The sequence below is a fragment of the Pseudophryne corroboree genome, chromosome 5 (genome assembly GCF_028390025.1).
Source record: "Pseudophryne corroboree isolate aPseCor3 chromosome 5, aPseCor3.hap2, whole genome shotgun sequence".
Lineage (NCBI taxonomy): Eukaryota > Metazoa > Chordata > Amphibia > Anura > Myobatrachidae > Pseudophryne > Pseudophryne corroboree.
Window position 1 is genome coordinate 244,571,697 of NC_086448.1, and position 18,609 is coordinate 244,590,305.

At 48.1% G+C, this 18,609-nt stretch overlaps 1 protein-coding gene across 3 annotated transcripts in view; it reads right to left on the minus strand.

Annotated features, from left to right (window-relative positions):
- The window catches only part of NKIRAS1 (NFKB inhibitor interacting Ras like 1), a 72,550-nt gene that overhangs the window by 33,714 nt on the left and 20,227 nt on the right, over positions 1 to 18,609 (minus strand). The window contains exon 1 of one of the 3 annotated variants that reach the window (XM_063922214.1): positions 14,551 to 14,649. The exons of the other annotated variants lie outside the window; for them this stretch is intronic. The gene's annotated coding sequence lies outside the window, so the exon portion shown is untranslated. Of the gene's footprint in view, positions 1 to 14,550; positions 14,650 to 18,609 lie in introns of those variants that run through there. 3 annotated transcript variants of the gene reach the window in all.

Below are 18,609 nucleotides of genomic sequence, written 5' to 3' on the forward strand. Positions count from 1 at the left end.
ACCTCAGGTTCCCTCACAGCCTAAGAAAGCACCGTATTATCATCAGGTACAGTCCTTTCGGCCTCAGAAAAGCAAGCGGGTCAAAGGCGCTTCCTTTCTGCCAGAGGCAAAGGAAGGAGGAAAAAGGCTGCACCAGACAGCCAGTTCCCAGGATCAAAAATCTTCCCCCGCTTCCTCTAAGTCCACCATATGACGCTGGGGCTCCACAGGCTGAGCCAGGTGCGGTGGGGGCGCGTCTCCGGAACTTCAGCGACCAGTGGGCTCGCTCACAGATGGATCCCTGGGTTCTGCAAGTAGTATCACAGGGATACAAGCTGGAGTTCGAGGCGACACCCCCTCGCCGTTACCTCAAATCAGCCTTGCCTGCTGACCTCAGAGAAAGGGAGGTAGTACTGGCGGCAATTCACAAGCTGTATCTTCAGCAGGTGATAATCAAGGTACCCCTCCTTCAACAGGGACGGGGTTACTATTCCACAATGTTGTGGTACCGGAACCAGACTGTTCGGTGAGACCCATTCTAAATTTAAAATCCTTGAACATTTATATAAAAAAGTTCAAGTTCAAAGTACCTCAAGGTTGTGGTACAGGACTGTCATTACCAATTCCAGACGTTGCCGTCTGGTCTGTCCACGGCACCGTGGGTATTTACCAAGGTAATGGCCGAAATGATGATGCTCCTCCGAAAGAAGGGAGTCATGATTATTCCGTACTTGGACGATCTCCTTATAAAAGGCGAGGTCCAAGGAGCAGTTGCTAGTCGGCATGGCACTATCTCAGGAAGTGCTGCATCAGCACGGCTGGATTCTGAATATCCCAAAGTCGCAGCTGATTCCTGCGACGCGTCTGCTGTTCTTGGGCATGATTCTGGACACAGAACAGAAGAATTTCTCCCGGAGGAGAAAGCCCAGGAATTGTCATCTCTGGTCAGGGACCTCCTGAAACCAAAGCAGGTGTTGGTGCATCACTGCACGCGAGTCCTGGGAAAGATGGTAGCTTCTTACGAAGCAAGTCCCTTTGGCAGATTCCATGCAAGGATCTTCCAGTGGGATCTGTTGGACAAGTGGTCCGGATCGCATCTCCAGATGCATCGTTTGATTACCCTGTCCCCGAGGGCCAGGGTGTCTCTGCTGTGGTGGCTGCAGAGTGCTCATCTGCTCGAAGGCCGCAGATTCGGCATACGGGACTGGGTCCTGGTGACCACGGATGCAAGCCTCCGAGGTTGGGGGGCAGTCACCAAGGGAAGAAACTTCCCTACACATAAATATTCTGGAACTAAGGGACATTTACAACGCCCTGAGTCAAGCAGAACCCCTGCTTCAAAAACAACCGGTTCTGATTCAGTCAGACAACATCACAGCGGTCGCCCATGTAAACCGCCAGGGCGGCACAAGAAGCAGGGTAGCAATGGCAGAAGCCACAAGGATTCTTTGGTGGCGGAGAATCACGTGATAGCACTGTCAGCAGTGCTCATTCCGGGAGTGGACAACTGGGAAGCAGACTTCCTCAGCAGGCACGACCTCCACCCGGGAGAGTGGGGACTTCATCCAGAAGTCTTCCAGCTGATTGTGAACCGTTGGGAACGGCCACAGGTGGACATGATGGCGTCCCGCCTCACCAAAAAGCTAAAAAGATATTGTGCCAGGTCAAGGGACCCTCAGGCGATAGCTGTGGACGCTCTAGTGACACCGTGGGTGTACCAGTCGGTTTATAGGTTTCCCTCCTCTTCCTCTCGTACCCAAGGTACTGAGAATAATAAGAAGGAGAGGAGTAAGAACTATTCTCATTGTTCCGGATTGGCCAAGAAGAGCTTGGTAGCCAGAACTTCAAGAAATGATCTCAGAGGACCCATGGCCTCTGCCGCTTAGACAGGACCTGCTACTGCAGGGGCCCTGTCTGTTCCAAGACTTACCGCGGCTGCGTTTGACGGCATGGCGGATGAACACCAGATCCTAAAGGAAAAGGGCATTCCGGAGGAAGTCATTCCTACGCTGATTAAAGCTAGGAAGGATGTGACCGCAAAACATTATCACTGCATATGGCGGAAATATGTTGCTTGGTGTGAGGCCTGGAAGGCCCCAACGGAGGAATTTCAGCTGGGTCAATTTCTGCACTTCCTACAGTCAGGGGTGACTATGGGCCTAAAATTGGGTTCCATTAAGGTCCAGATTTTGGCTCTGTCGATTTTCTTCCAAAAAGAACTGGCTTCACTGCCTGAAGTTCGGACTTTTGTTAAAAGGAGTGCTGCATATTCAGCCCCCTTTTGTGCCTCCAGTGGCACCTTGGGATCTCAACGTGGTGTTGGATTTCCTAAAGTCGCATTGGTTGAGCCACTTAAAACCGTGGAGCAAAAATATCTCACGCGGAAAGTGGTCATGCTGTTGGCCTTGGCTTCGGCCAGGCGTGTATCAGAATTGGCGGCTTTCTCATGTAAAAGCCCTTATCTGATTTTTCATATGGATAGGGCAGAATTGAGGACTCGTTCCCATTTTCTTCCTAGGTGGTATCAGCGTTTCATTTGAACCACCCTATTGTGGTGCCTGCGGCTACTCGGGACTTGGAGGATTCCAAGTTGCTGGACGTAGTCGGGGCCCTGAAAATCTATGTTTCCAGGATGGCTAGACTCAGGAATACTGACTCGCTATTTATCCTGTATGCACCCAACAAGCTGGGTGCTCCTGCTTCAAAGCAGACTATTGCTCGCTGGATCTATAGCACGATTCAACTTGCACATTCTGCGGCTGGACTGCCACATCCTAAAATCAGTAAAAGCCCATTCCACGAGGAAGGTGGGCTCTTCTTGGGCGGCTGCCCGAGGGGTCTCGGCTTTACAGCTTTGCCGAGCTGCTATTTGGTCGGGTTCAAACACATTTGCAAAATTCTACAAGTTTGATACCCTGGCTGAGGAGGACCTTGAGTTTGCTCATTCGGTGCTCCAAAGTCATCCGCACTCTCCCGCCCGTTTGGGAGCTTTGGTATAATCCCCATGGTCCTTACGGAGTTCCCAGCATCCACTAGGACGTCAGAGAAAATAAGAATTTACTCACCGGTAATTCTATTTCTCGTAGTCCGTAGTGGATGCTGGGCACCCATCCCAAGTGCGGATTGTCTGCAATACTTGTATATAGTTATTGCCTAACTAAAGGGTTATTGTTATGAGCCATCTTTTCGTGAGGCTCAGTTGTTATTCAGACTGTTAACTGGGTATAGTATCACGAGTTGTACGGTGTGATTGGTGTGGCTGGTATGAGTCTAACCCGGGATTCAAAATCCTTTCCTTATTGTGTCAGCTCTTCCGGGCACAGTTTCCCTAACTGAGGTCTGGAGGAGGGGCATAGAGGGAGGAGCCACTGCACACCAGATAGTACCTAATCTTTTTTTTTTTTTTTTTTTAGAGTGCCCAGTCTCCTGCGGAGCCCGCTATTCCCCATGGTCCTTACGGAGTTCCCAGCATCCACTACGGACTACGAGAAATAGAATTACCGGTGAGTAAATTCTTATTAATTCTTGTGGCAGGTCTGCAAATGCTTCCAGGTTAAATAAATCACCCACAAACCAGTGTCCAATGCAAACTGTCTGCATGTTTTTTTTTTTTTTTTAGTTTGTTTTTTGAAAGCACATAAGAAAGTATCCAAATCCCTGTCCTTCTCCATCACAGGGAATTGGTTGCGACATGGTCTGTTGGGATACATGTATCCAGCTACTTGGTGAGTTTAGCTAGCTCCAGTTGGTATCTGCAATCGGCGTCATGTTCTGCAGCAGCAGCCTGGCCCCTAGCTGTGAACTGCATTATAATCTATTGTCTGGCAGCTTAAGAGCAGTCTGTTGATATACAGAGTAAAGATGCCCTATCTGCATGGGGTAGGCCCCGTAACCTCCAGTGCCAGCTGTTCCCCAACCTCAGATGGCCTGCTTCCATTAGGGCCTGAATCAGATCCACACTGACAAGGTTCCACTCTACACATCATGCCACAATGTCCTCCTTCCAAAGCCTCTTGTAGTCTGCAGTCATCTTTTAGGTCAGTTACCCAGATAGGACAGAAGAAGGGAAGGCATAGGGAACAGAAATCGCTTTCACTATGTGACTTTTAAACTATTGTAAAGCGCCGCTTTCTGATGTATGGTGAATTGGGTGGAATTATTCCCACATTCAGTAAAGTTCTTTAAAAAAAAACCCACAACACATCTTCATCCCACAAGCTACCAAGCAGTTGTCTCAACGTCGCATCTGCCATCAGAACTCCTTCTGAGTCGGGTGGTTGTGACTTGCTGCCATCACCAAAGGCTTCGGGCTCCTCCAGAGCCGGCCCTAACCAATATGATGCCCTAGGCAAGATTTTGGCTGGTGCCCCCTAGCACCACCGCTAGTTCCGCCTCTGACCCTGCACCCCTTTCCCAGCACCATCACCCCCCACCCATAGCAGTCCTTTTTTTGTTTTCCTACCCCCTGTAATCTAAATAAGAACAGTGTGCACGTTCGGCGCGCAGCCCAAAAAGGTATGCGTTTTTGCTGGCAAGGGGCATGGCCACACAATAGTACCCCCAATTCAAATTATGTCTCACAGTAGTGCAACTTTATTCACAATTTATCATATGATATTGTCCCTTATTCACATTACATCCCACAGTAGTACCAATTTACCTTATATACGTTACTTCTCACAGTAGTGCCCCTCATTCACATAACATACTGAATTGCTCCTTATTCTCATTACACCACACCATATTGCTCTTTATTCACATTAGACCACACAGTAGTGCCCTTTCTATACGTTACGCCACACAGTAGAGCACCTTCTACACATAGTACCACACATTGGTAATACCCTTATACACATAATGTCCCTTACACAAATGCCACACATTATTAATGCCCTTATACACATAATGACACTCATAGTGCCTCTTACACATATGTTACACATTATTAATGCCCTTATACAAATAATGACACATAGTTCCTGGCGTGGGTCAACTAGCAGCTCTGCCAACGTCGGGTGCCTATTTTTGATGAAAATGCATCCTATTTGCATTGCTATGCGGCTAGGATGCACAAGCAGCTTCTACTGATTAAAATGATATGTAGCATGCCTATATATATTGTGCGACTGTGGCTGTATCTGCATACGAAATGCTACACACAGAATATAGGCATGCTGCATATCATTTTAATCAGCAGAAGCTGCTTGTGCCCCTAGGCATACCAGATGCCCTAGGCAATTGCCTAGTTTGCCTATGCCTAAGGCCGGCTCTGGGCTCCTCCCACAGTGAGCTTTTGGATATGCTCACAGTATATAAGCTTTAAAAATCAGTAACATGTGCCTCACAAGGCTGTAGGTTAATATCAGAATGAGAAATCAATTTAAATTCAAAAGATTATTATGCTTATTTAAAAATTATCAGGTTAAGGACGATTTCCAAGAAAGTAATAGAGGGTAAAACATAGAAACAAAGTTCCAGGTTGCTTATGTAGGTGACCCAGCCGCTTGCTGTGTGAAAGGTCAGAGACTATTGGTGCACACCTTAGTCTTTACAGATAGTGAACATGGATTCCGCTAAAACCACACATTTTATTCCTTCCAGTAAACTGCTCTTTGTCACACCACTTTACCTTTGGGATTTAACCCTTCCAATACCAGAACTGTTTGTAGGCATGTAATGCAGAGTTTCCTTGTAAAGTAAGCAGGGGTTACTAAATCATCTACTTCATTCTGTTTGAAGCCTAAGGACCTATGATTTTGTTAATATACTGGGCAGCTTTATGGATTCATCTGAAAAGAGTCCACACCTACTTAGACTTAGGGGTATATTCAATTGAAGTCGGATCCATTCCGACATGCATTAGTCGGAATGGATCTGACAAGGGCTATTCAATGCCCATCTCAATTCGACTTTAAAAAAGTTGAATTGAGATGATGGACCGGAAGTGTGTGGGGGGGGGGGGGGGCATGAGACCAGCAGGGAGACGGGGGACAGCCACGGCCAGACTGCGGACAGCAACGCTGCAGGAGGATGTGGCAGCACTGCCAGACCCCACGGCAGTGTCCACCTGGCTCCAGCAAGCGGGACCTCACTTGCTGGAGTCGGGTGGACACTGCCGTGAGGTTATGAATGTCCTCGCAACTTAACTATGGCCCCTTCCCCTCTCTTTCTGTAGTGAATACCGTGCAGAGCCGGCCCTAACCAATATGATGCCCTAGGCAAGATTTTGGCTGGTGCCCCCTAGCACCACCGCTGGTTCTTCCTCTGACCTTGCACCTCTTTCCCAGCACCATCACCTCTCACCTATAGCAGTCCTTATTTAGGTGTTTGTACCCCCTATATTTTAAATAGGAACAGTTCGCACATTTGGCGCACAGCCCAAAAAGGGGTGTGTTTTTGCTGGCAAGGGGCATGGCCATACAATAGTAACCCCAATTCCAATTCCGCCACACAGTACTGCAACTTTATTCAAATTTGGTCATGCGATAGTGTCCATAATTCATATTACATCCCACAGCAGTATCACTTTACCTTATAAACGTTACTCCTCACAGTAGAGCACCTTATTCACATTACATCACACTGAATTGCTCCTTATTCACATTATTCCACACTCTATTGCTCTTTATTCGCATTAGACGACACAGTAGTGCCCTTTCTATATGCAACGCCACATAGTAGAGCACCTTATACACATAATGCCACACATTAGTAATGCATTTATACACCTAATTCCACACAGTAATGCCCCTTACACATATGAGACACCTTATTAATGTCCTTATAAACATAATGCACCTTACACATTATGACAACCTTTATTAATGCCCTTTTACACATAATGTCCCTTACACATATGCCACACATTATTAATGCCCTTATACACATAATGACACACATAGTGCCCCCTACACATTTGCTGCACATTATTAGTCCCCCTATACACATAATGACACACATACAGTAGTACCCTGTTACACATATGCCGCACATTATTAATGCCCTTATACACATGACACACATAGTGCCCCTTACACATATGTTGCACATTTTTAATGCATTTTTACATGACACACATAATGCTCCTTACACATATTCCAAACACTACTGCACAACCAACCCACTCACATGCACACAGCACTCACACTGCCACTAACACTGACCTCTGCCTCTGCTTGGATACAGATGTGTCCTCATAAATCTTGCCTCAATGCTAACGTCGGGCACACCTTTTTTTTTTTTAATGAAAATGCATCTTATTTGCATTGCTATGTGGCTAGGATGCACAAGCAGCTTCTGCTGATTAAAATGATATGCAGCATGCCTATATACTGTGTGAGACTGTGGCTGTATCTGCATATGAAATGCTACACACAGAATATAGGCATGCCACATATTTTAATCAGCAGAAGCTGCTGATGCCCCTAGGCATATCAAATGCCCTAGGCAATTGCCTAGTTTGCCTATGGCCGGCTCTGATACCGTGCAAAAATAATTTAGATGATATGCTATAGCTTTGTCTCCCTCGATCAGACTCTCACTCTGTCTTCAGCCTTTTTATTCCGCAGTTTGATTTTCTCTTAAAGTTTTGCCCCTTTACCTACTGACAGGACCATTAGCTCTTCAGCTTGTGCATAATTGCTATGCATGTCTTAAGGGCTCCATAGTCTACAACGATATGTCTAGGGCGATTTCCCTTGAACTCTCCTGGGAGCTTCCCGGGAGTGGTTCTATACAATTTGGAACATTTTGCATGCAATATAGCTTATGCGATCCCAGCCATGCCTGCGGGAACAGATATCACGAGTGCAGCACTAACGATCTAGGGGAGCCGAACCGACCCTCATGGGAACACGCATCAGAACGGATCGGAAACACATCCAAAATGTCCGATTTCACCAGATATATCGGCCAGAATGCCCGAAATTGGATGAAATCTGGCATTATCGTTCTAGTGTATGGGGCCCATTACAAGTATTCACTACCATAAGAGTGTCTTTCACTGGCAGTGTTTTATTATAGTGAGCTTTAAGGGAAATTCAGATCTGATCAATAGGCTGCATTTTCTTCTGCCCTGTGATCAGATAGTCGCCGCCTACAGGGGGAGGGGAAAAGCCTGTGCAAGTGTGCATTCGCTTCTTTTGCAGAGCTGCACAAAAATCAATTTGTGCAAACTCTGCGCAGCCCAGGACTTACTCAGCCGCTGTGATGGCATCCTGCTGATTGGGGACGGACCGGACGTTAGACACCCTCCCTTCAAACGCTTGGACCCGCCTTCATTTTTCCGGACACTCCTGGGAAACGGTGAGTTGCCACTCACAAACGGCCTGTTCCTGTCAATCTCCTTGTGAATGCCTGTGCGTTCGGATTTTTCACACCATCCCTAGGCACAGATACCTGTTGCTGGTGTGCATCGCGCCGGCGCAGTGCTGCTCTGACGCATCCGCAGTTCAGATCCGATCGCCCGCTGTTCGGAAATGCACAGCAACGATCAGATCTGAATTACTCCCTTAATCCTGCTGTCTAGCACAATATAGATCTTTAATTCTTCACTCCTAACCAATGCACCATAGACACTTGCACCAGCCTATGACAGACGCAATGTCTCCTTCTGAACTCTGGCAAACAGGGCCTCTGTGGCTGCACGAGTGGGAATAGTCCCTGCTGGTCGGCTATTGAGTGTGCGGGATCCCGGCGTCGGTATTGTGACCGACGGTCACATAACCACATCCCCTTCTAGCGGGATCAATACGTAATCCCGCTGGACGGGATCCCGGCGGTCGAAATACCGACGCCGGAATCCCGACCACACAATCCCGACAGGGGTGGAGAGCGGAACGCAGCCCCTTGCGGGCTCGCTTCGCTCGCCACGCTGCGGGCACGGTGCCTCGCTACGCTCGGCACACTATTATATTCTCCCTCTGTGGGTGTCGTGGACACCCACGGAGGGAGAATATGTCGGGATTGTGGTGGTCGGGATTTCGGCGTCCGGCATCCCCTTCTAGCAACCTCCCAGTTACCACCAAGGAACACCCGTGGTTTTGCTTAGCCAGCAATCCCATATACAACAGCTTACGGAGTTGTAAACTCAGGAAAACACATGCGCCATAGAAATTTGACATGCTGCATCCACCTCTGGTCCCTAATGTCCTATGCTGATCACGAAAAAGAAACATAGCAGCATGTAACACAGGTTTCTATGCATCTGCATGTCCGACAATTCCTTTGTGCCATTATCTTTTTCGTTCATGAATTCTTCAGTGTTCAAATTCATATAGACAAATACAGATGGAGCCTCGCTCATCTATACAGTTGATGGAGTTTGTCCCGATCAAGGAGTCGCAGTGTGCCTGGTCGCAGGGTGGCGTATAGAGCTTAGTGTGGCCTATGGAGTTACCAGTGAGGAATACCAGCAATCATCCACCAGATATCGATTGAGAAATCACCATTGCGCATGTGTGAGGTGTCCAATAAAATACTGTATAGTACAAGGATCACCATTATGCATGAGTAAGGTCTCCATTGAAATACACTATAGTGCAAGAACTGCTTTACTGTACGTATCTGTGGCTATTTTGGCCTAGAGGTATCGCCGATGGTTACCATGCACTTCACCATGTGTGTAATAGCAACTCTATCTGCATCTGAAATGAAACATTACAGTGTTTTCCAAGAAAACATTTTGTATGCAAATTGTATGCAAATACAGTCACATAGAATATAGGCATGCCGCATATCAATTTAATCAGCAGAAGCCGCTTCCATGTCCTATTACATTACTTTGCACCTAAATACCGTAAACAAAGATGGTCGGGTTCTACCGAGCCCCGCTGTGGCTTGGTGTGACTTCAAGGCCTGTTTAGAGTGACTGCAGCAAGGATGTAAGAGGACACACCTGTAGATTGGCTCAGTGGGGTAAATTTACTAAGATGGGAGTTCTATTTAAGATGGGATGTTGCCCATAACAACCGAACAGAACTCCCATCTTAGTAAATGTACCCCAGTGTCTCCAATGCACACAAAGAAAAGCACAGTTCAGAGTTCTACACAGTTTGGCATAGTGGTATCACCGATGGCTGCGTTGCACGTGAGCTATGGTTCTATTCCCGCAAAGGACACATTTGTATTGTATATCTGATTAGCATCCATAGTTTTTCTCTAAATTTGCCAAAACAAATCCTGTCATACTTTGTATACAGTCTTAGACATGCAGTGCCGAAACTAGGCATTTTAGCGCTGTGTGCAAGAAACAGCATTGGCGCCCCCCCCCCCCCCCCCCATGCAAGATAGGGGCAGTGCGTGCCGCAGGTGTGCGAAAAATATATAGGGGCATGGCTTCATGGGGAAGGGGCGTGGCCACAAAATAATACCAATTCATACTACGGTGCACAGTAGTCTCCATTATTCAAATTACGCTGCACAGTAGCGCCACTACACCAGGTAGGGCCCCTTTTTACACATTGCGGCAGACAGACTAGACAGATAGATACTTACTATCTATCCCCGCTGGCAGTAAAGCTCCTCGGTGATGGCAGATCCCGGTCAGGGGAGAAGAAAGAGGGGGAGGGGGACTGGAGCCGCAGCAGCGCTATGTAATTGGTAGAGACACCGCTGCAGCTGTCCCTCTGCTTCCACATTGGCTGGCCCGGCGCTGCTGTGAATGCGGAGATGAGGGAAGCGCATCCCAGCATTCACAGCAGCGCCGGGCAGCCAATGCGGAAGGAGAGAGGACTGCTGCAGCGGCACCACTACCAATTACATAGCGCTGCTGCGGCTCCAGTCCCCCCTACCTCCTCCTCCTCCCCCCCCCCCCCCCTGCCTTTGGCGCTGCTGCTCCTCTCCTCCCTCCTGCTTCTCCAGCGCGGCGCACACAGCAGAGGCGGCTTGTAATGAGTCAATTTGACTCATTACAAGCAGATGGCCGGTGGGCCCTCAGAGCAACTGTGCTGTGTGCCAGGCACACAGGTAGTTACGGCGCTGCAGACATGCACACAGATACAGTCAAAATTAGAAAAACAAAAAACAAAACTAAGTGCTCCCTATTACACAAATATACAAGTGTGACTTCTCAAATTACGAGAGTCTTATCTTTAGGAGACTGAGCAATGGTCCATTGCTTTAACACGCAAGTTTGCGTCTGTATACACTATTATTTATTGATCATTTTTTTTTGGGGTCCCGACGAAGAATGAATATTTTCAACAGCGTCCCTTTAGTTACAGTACGCTATACACTTTAAGTTCCTGATTGACTCTCCATCTGACCGTTGGTCTGTGTGTATAACATTACATTTGCCAGAGCTTGCCAAGAGAACACTTACAGTACGATAACTGTACATCCATCTGCTGCTGTTCGCTCTACAATACTGGATTAGTGGAGCATTAGCCACCCAGCAGTGAAGATGTGTATTGCATGCTCTGCATGTTGTCGCACCTAACACCTCAACAACCTGAGCTATAGCTAAGTCGCAACAAATACTCCATTTAGGCGGAGATACTGCAATGAGGGAGGCTCCATTTGTACAACACTTAGTGCAAAGACACAGGTAAATTTAGCACTATATTGCACGTCCCAGTTCCTTTATTCTTATTTGTTAAAGATTAGCGCGATGTGAAGACTCAGGTTGTAGTATTTTCGATTCAGTCAGTGATTATATCAGGTCTGCCTCTTAAGCTATTATCCTCATTGTCACTCCTCTCAGTAACAAGTGCTGTCATTGAACCCAACACTGCAGTCAGTGACATGGCATACGCAGGCAGTGTGGTGGCCACCCCTCCCCTCAAGTCAACTCCTCCTACCCTTCGAGTCCCAGCCTGTTACAGAGCGCCAGTGCCCACTTCCGCTATGGCGAGGTCTTTAATCATGGCATTGTGTAGCAGGGGCAGGGCCATGCTAGTGGAAATCCCTAGAGATGTGCGGCGGGCACTTTTCGTGTTTTCGGTTTTGGTTCAAATTCCATTTTTGTGTTTTGGCTTGGTTTGGTTTTGCCAAAACCACCCTTTCGTGTTTTGGTTTTGGAGGATTTAAAAAAAAAAAAAAAAAAACACAAACAAACATAAAAACAGCTAAAATCACAGAATTTGGGAGTAATTTTGCTCCTACGGTATTAACCTCAATAACGCTCATTTCCACTAATTTCCAGCCTATTCTGAACATTTCACAATATTGTTTTTAGGTCTAAAAGTTGCACCGAGGTGGCTGGATGACTAAGCTAAGCGACAAGTGTGCAGCACAAACACCTGGCCCATCTAGGAGTGGCACTGCAGTGGCAGACAGGATGGCACTTAAAAAAAAAAAAAACTAGTCCCCAAACAGCATATGATGCAAAGAAGAAAAAAAGAAGGTGCAAGATGGAACGGTCCTTGGGCCCTCCCACCCGCCCTTATGTTGTATAAACAGGACATGCACACTTTAACAAGCCAATCATTTCAGCGACAAGGTCTGCCACACGACTGTGGCTGAAATGACAGGTTTGTTTGGGCCCCCCACCAAAAAAGAAGCAATCAATCTCTCCTTGCACAAACTGGCTCTAGAGAGGAAAGATGTCGATTTCATCATCCTCCGATTCCTCACAGTGTACATCCTCCTCACTGGAATCCACCATCACAGGTCCCTGTGTACTTTCTGGAGGGAAATGCTGGTAATGGTCTTCCAGAGGAATTTAGAATTCATTTTGATGAACATCATCTTCTCCATATTTAGTGGAAGTAACCTCCTACGCCGATCGCTGACAATGTTACCGGCTGCACTAAACACTCTTTCGGAGTGCACACTGGAGAGGGGGGGGGGGGGGGGGGCAAGTTAGGTAAAATAAAGCCAGTTTGTGCAAGGGCCTCCAAATTGCCTCTTTCCTCCCAGTATACGCAAGGACTGTCTGACATGCCTTCTTGGATGCTGTCACTCATCTAATCCTCCACCATTCTTTCAATAGTGACAGAATCATATGCAGTGACAGTAGACCTGTCAGAAACCGTTGGCAGGTCCTCCAGTCCGGACCAGATGTCAGCTATCGCTCCGGACTTCCCTGCATCACCGCCAGCGGGCGGGCTAGGAAATTTTATCCTTTTCCTTGCAACCCCAGTGGTGGGAGAAATTGAAGGAGGAGCTGTTGATGGGTCACGTTCCACCTGAGTTGACAATTTACTAACCAGCAGGTCTTTGCACCTCTGCACCCTTGTGTCTGCCAGAAAGAGATACAAAGTAGGCTTTAAACCTAGGATCGAGCACGGTGGCCAAAATGTAGTGCTCTGATTTCAACAGATTGACCACCCGTGAATCCTGGTTAAGCGAATTAAGGGCTCCATCCACAAGTCCCACATGCCTAGCGGAATCGCTCTGTCTTAGCCCCTCCTTCAAATTATCCAAAAGCCTGATGAGGGGAATGACCTGACTCAAGCTGGCAGTATCTGAACTGACAAGTTCGAAGGGTTGGAGACATAGGTGTGCGCAGAACAGTTTATTAGGGGGTGCACCATCGGAGGGGTGTGTTTAGCATCGCCTATTGGGCGTGTCTAGCACCGCCTATTGGCACTCAATGCAATAAATATCACATACCACAAGGGACATGGCCACTGCAAATGGCGAGTGTCAACATGACACGTCATCTGTTGCTAATCACTCTGGGAGCATTACTTTCCCTTCCAAATGCACCTTGCCTATATGGTGGTTTCTTATAACTGGGAACCTCTAAAGCAGGGCTGGCCAAACCAGTCCTCGAGATCTACCAACAGTTCATGTTTTCCAGGTCTCCTGGAGACCTGTAGAACTGTCAGTTAGGAATGAATGCAGCACATCTTAATTAGTAATGCCTACACCTGTGCACCAGCTAGGAGGTCTGGAAAATGTGACCTGTTGGTAGATCTCGAGGACTGGTTTGGCCAGCCCTGCTCTAAAGAAATGTCCTCCATGGGAAGACTGCATCTTCAGTCGATAATCACTATTCATGTAGGAAATTACATTGTCCACGAGATGCCTGTTTGTGCAGGAATATAACCAAGATCATCATGCAACAGAGGTTCAACCAGACTCATGTCACCTCCTGCCCCCTACGTCTCTAAGCCACACCATCTCCTCCCTGTGTCATCCTTTAACCCCCACCATCATCCCCTCCCTGTGCAACCTCTCATCCACACCATCATTTCCCGCCTGTGTCTCCTTGCCACTCTCACAATCCATCTCAATTTGTGTCTCTCAACCTGCCTCTTCACTCTGTAGTGCCCCTTACACAATGCCCATAGTAGTAGTGCCTCTTACACAGGGGCAGATCCAGAAATAAAAAGACAAGGGGGCACCAAAATGGGGAAGGGGGAGGTTCTTTTGCACATGCTCCTTGAAAAGTGGGTGTGGCCTTACAACAAGGGGCAGTAGGCAGTAAGGTCTGGTAGGTGATAGTGAGTGTCTGTGGAATGATGTTGTGGGCAGTGGTGCAAGTAGAGAAAATGTCTTAGTGGTACTTTGAGCAAAAAAAAAAAAAAACTTGGCTACTCAAAAAGGGACATATCAGCATGACACGCCACCAGTTTTCGGCACTACGGGAGCATTCCTCTTCATTCTATTCCAAATACACCTTACCTACATATTGGTTTCACAGCAACCGGGAACCTTTGAAGAAACAGATCCTCCCAGGGAAGACAGTGTCTTCAGTCGGTATTCATTATTCATGTAGGAGATCAGCTGGTCTGGAAGAAGCCTGTTTGTGTAGGAATATAACCAATGCATCATCAAACAAAGGTTCAACCAGACTCGTGCCTCCTGTGTTACTCCATGACCCCCCGTACCCACTCCAGCTTCCTGCTCCTTGTATCTCTTCAGCCTCCTGTTTTTCCAGCCTCCAGCTTGCGGTCACTCCAAAACCCCCTCCCATGTCCCCCAGCCTGCCCCACACTCTGCGTCCCCACATTCTTCCTCCCTCAGCCTGCCCCACACTCTGCATCCCCCACATTCTTCCTCCCTCAGCCTGCCCCACACTCTGCATCCCTCAGCACCCCCCCCCCATGTGCCTTTCATCCTCCCTCTGTCAGCTCCCCTGTCTCTCATCATCCCCCTCTTTGTCTTCCAGCAGTCTGTGTCAGCCTCCCCGTTACTCCCTCACTCCCTCTCCCCCCTTCACACACACACGCAGTGGCCGCCAGCCCAGAACACTGAAGATGCACACAAGCGCTGGGTCAGAGGCTTGGTGCACAGCCGCATAACAATTCAACGACGGGGGGAGGGGGGCATTTGGGGACTTTTGAATATGACACTGCCTGTACACATGACCACCACCACTGCACAGTACTTACTAAAGCCCCCCTCCGACCCCATCCACCACCCGAAGCTCCTCAGTCCTCGCGCTTAGTATGGGAGAAACATCATGACGTCTCTCCCTTCACATACCACAGGAGCCGGAAGGCGGAGCTCGGGGACGAGCTCGACCCTGCAGCTTCAGTGCGGGCGGGGGGGTTAAAGAGGAGGAATAAACACACTTGAGCTGCAGGTGTGGAGTGGCGGACATTAGGGGGTGTCTGTGCGCACCAGGCACCCCCCGTGTGGACGGCTATGGTTGGAGTACCTTGCACAAGATGGAAATCATTCTCCACTGCGCTTATGTCAGGTGCATTACCCCTCTTTTGCCTATATCGTAGGTGGATGTATAGGCTTGAATGGCCTTTTGCTGCTCCTCCATCTTCTGAAGCATATAGTGTGTTGAATTCCACCTCGTTACCACCTCTTGCTTCAGTTGATGGCGAGGCAGGTTCGGGAGTGTTTACTGGCGCTTCAGTCTTCGGCACGCAGTGGCAGAATGCCGAAAGTGGCCCGCAATTTTTCGGGCCACCGACAGCATCTCCTGCACACCCCTGTCATTTTTAAAAAAAATTCTGCACCACCAAATTAATTGTATGTGCAAAACATGGGACATGCTGGAATTTGCCCAGATGTAACGCACGCACAATGGTCCTCATTCTGAGTTGTTCGCTAGCTGCTTTTAGCAGCATTGCACACGCTAGGCCGCCGCCCTCTGGGAGTGTATCTTAGCATAGCAGAATTGCGAACGAAAGAGTAGCAGAATTCCTACTAAATAATTATTTGCAGTTTCAGAGTAGCTCCGGACCTACGCACGAATTGCGATCACCTCAGTCCGTTTAGTTCCTTGTTTGACGTCACAAACAAGCCCTGCGTTCGGCCAGCCACTCTCCCGTTTCTCCAGACACTCCCGTGTTTTTCCCTGACACGCCTGCATTTTTATTTTTATTTTTTTTACAAACGCCGGGAAAACGCTGAGTTGCCGCTCAGAAACGCCCCTTTCCTGTCAATCATTTACCGAACACCAGTGCGACTGAAAAGCGCTGCAGAAGCCACAGCAAAACAGCTAAGTTTTTAGTAAAATAACTAAGCGCATGCGCTCTGCGTACCATGCGCAGTTTGCAACAAATCGCAGCATAGCGAAAATCGGCAATGAGCGAACAACTCGGAATGAACCCCAATATTTGTGGCGTTGTCAGATATCACAAATCCCCAGGAGAGTCCATCCTGCGATGATGTTACTCAGTTTCCGTAAGAGGTTGTCAGCTGTGTGCCTCTTATGGAAAGCGGTGATACATAGTGTAGCCTGCCTAGGAACGAGTTGGCGTTTGCAAGATGCTGCTACTGGTACCGCTGCTGTTGTTGCTGCGGGAGGCCACACATCTACCCCCAGTGGGCTGTTAGTCATATAGTCCTTAGTCTGCCCTGTTCCACTTGTCCACATGTCCGTGGTTAAGCGGACACTGGATACAGCCGCATTTTGTAGGACACTGCTAACTCTTTTTCCGACGTCTGTGTACATTCTCGTTATCGCCTGCCTAGAGAAGTGGAACCTAGATGGGATTTGATACCGGGGACACACTATCTCCATCAAATCTCTAAGTGCCACTGAACTAATGGTGGATACCGGCCGCACCTCTAGCACCAACATAGCTGTCAAGGCCTCAGTTATCCGCTTTGCAAAAGGAGGACTGCTGTCATATTTCATCTTCCTCACAAAGGACTCTTCGACAGTCAATTGCTTAGTTGAAGTAGTACAAGTGGTCTTCCGACTTCCCCTCTGGGATGACGATCCACTCCCAGCAGCAACAGCAGCAGCGGCAGCAACAGCAGGCGTACCACTCAAGGATCCTACGGAGGAATCCCGGTTAGGAGAGGACTCCTCAGTCTTGACAGTGACATGGCCTGCAGGACAACAGACGTTCCTGACTGAGGAGGAAGTTGACGTTGAGGGAGTTGGTGGTGTGGCTTGCAGGAGCTTGGGTACAGGAGGAAGAAGGGATTTAGGTGTCAGTGGACTGCCTACGCTCTTGCCCAAAGTTTCACAACTTGACACTGACTTCTGATGAATGCGCAGCAGGTGACGTAGAAGGGAGGATGTTGCTAGGTGGTTAACATCCTTACCCCTACTTATTACAGATTGACAGAGGCAACAGATGGCTTGACACCTGTTGTCAAGATTTGTGGAGAAATAATTCCACACCGAAGAGGTGGCTTTTTTGGTAGTTTGCCCAGGCATCATAATGGGCTTCTTCGTCCCAAGGACAACAGGTGTCTCCCCTGGTGCCTGACTTAAACAAACCACATCACCATCGGAATCCTCATTGTCAACTTCCTCCTCAGCGCCAGCAACACCCATATCCTCATCCTGGTGTACTTCAACAGTGACATCTTTACTTTGAATATCAGGAACTGGGTGCTCCTTCCAGCACTTGCAGGGGGCATGCAAATGGTGGAAGGAGCCACCTCTTCCCATCCAGTGTTTTGAAGGTCAGGCATCGCAACCGCCGACACACTTGGACTCTCCTTGGGGATTTGTGATACCATCTTAGAGTGCACAGTTCTTTTCTGTGCTCTTTCCAGCTTAACTCTTAATTTTTCTAGCGGGAGGATGAGGGCTTCCATCGTCATGTGAAGCTGAACCACTAGCCATGAACATAGACCAGGGCCTCAGCCGTTCCTTGCCACTCCATGTCGTTAATGGCATATTGGCAAGTTTACGTTTCTCCTCAGATGATTTAAATTTAGAGATGTGTGGCGGGCACTTTTTGCGTTTTGTGTTTTGGTTCTAATTCCATTTTCGTGTTTTGGTTTTGGCTTGGTTTTGACAAAACCACCCTTCCGTGTTTTGGTTTTGGATCTGGATGATTTTTGAAAAACAAAACATAAAAACAGCTAACATCAGTTCTGAAAGCGTCTGTTAGAGTGTCATCCGGAAACTCCACAGCAGATAGCACCCAAAGGCAGCAAAGTCAGCTATCTGCTGTGGTGTTTCTGGATAACAGACTCTTTCAGAACTGATGTTGACAACTCCGTTCACACTACCTCTGCTGACATTTGGTCGTGCCAAGGAATGAGAACTCTCATCAGATTGAGACACTAGCGCTACAAAGGTTCTGTTTTGCTCTTTTGCACATATGTTGGTGAAGGTGTAAGGGTACTTTCTTGCTTTACATTGAGCCTGGTGTAGCGGCTATCATTTGCGCACATACCTGAACAAACCTGTCTTTTGCATAAAAACTAGTGATGTGCACCGGGCATTTTTCGGGTTTTGTGTTTTGGTTTTGGATTCGGTTCCGCGGCAGTGTTTTGGATTCGGACGCGTTTTGGCAAAGCCTCACCGAAAAA